Below are 1,255 nucleotides of genomic sequence, written 5' to 3' on the forward strand. Positions count from 1 at the left end.
GTGACACCGTTGTAAGCGTCAGTCGCTTCTTGAGGTGCTTCTTAATTCTGTCCACTTCACTTCCGGTTGCATTAGGAGGTATTGAAGAAGACTTGTTTCTCAATAACTAGTGAAAATTATTTACAGGTGCAGTGGGTGATAACAAGGGTAGTATAATAATTTCATATAAGATAAGGGTATTCAGTTTTAAAAAAGGACTGACAGGCCTGTATAGACCTGTCAATGATACCTGTACTTAGAAGTATAGATATTTAAAGGGTTTCATGAGTTAAAAAAAGTACTGAACTTGGATTGAACATTTGGGAAGTTGTATGTGTTAATTATATAACCCAGCTAATTAGTAGAAGCTTGGTTCGAACTTGATGGGGTGATTTATCCAGTATTTGTTTAACCTGGTCTTAAAAGAAAACAGAGATGGGGCATTAACCACTTGATCAGAGAGACCATTCCAATCATTTACAATTCTAAATTTGAACGAATGGCCACGCAGATTACTTCTACACCTCAGTTTTTCAAGTTTCTGGTTGTGACTTCTGGTTGTTCTTGTTGCATTGATTTTTAGAAAGTCATCTTTGATGTTATCTATCCCATTTATTATCTTAAAGGTTTGCACCATATCGGACCTTAGTCTCCTGTACTCCAGTGTTGGTAGCCCAAGAGCCTTGAGTCTTTCAGGATAGGATAAGTCTTTGATACGAGGGACCAGTTTGGTGGCTCTTCTTTGCACATTTCTATAGATATCTTATCCTTTATAAGCATGGGTGTCCAAACTACAACAGCGGTCTCTAGATATGGTCTTACAAGGGATTTGTATAGGGTTATGAACATTTCTTTGTTTACACAGCTAAAGGTCCTAAAGATCATTCCTACATTTCTGTTTGCTTTTGCTACTGACAGGTTTACATGTTCACTAAACTTAAGATTAGTGTCAATAGTCCCCCCATAGATCCCTTTCACTAGCAACAGATTGGAGTTTGTGAACTTCCCCCTGTTTGATGATGCTGTATGAAGTGTCACATTTTAAAGCTCCTTGGTGTAATTTTAGGTGCTTACACTTGTCAGAGTTTAGCTCCATCATCCATGTTCTCGTCCAGTTGTTCAAACGGTGAAGATCCTCTTGAAGATGTTGCCCCTGATCTCCTGGATCCATTGCACGATATATCTTTGTATCATCTGCAAACATTTTGGTCAGGTTATGAATGACCTCAGGTAGGTCATTAACGTAGATGAGGAATAGGACTGGCCCCAGCACACT

The sequence above is a fragment of the Mizuhopecten yessoensis genome, unplaced genomic scaffold (genome assembly GCF_002113885.1).
Source record: "Mizuhopecten yessoensis strain PY_sf001 unplaced genomic scaffold, ASM211388v2 scaffold5525, whole genome shotgun sequence".
Taxonomy (NCBI): domain Eukaryota; kingdom Metazoa; phylum Mollusca; class Bivalvia; order Pectinida; family Pectinidae; genus Mizuhopecten; species Mizuhopecten yessoensis.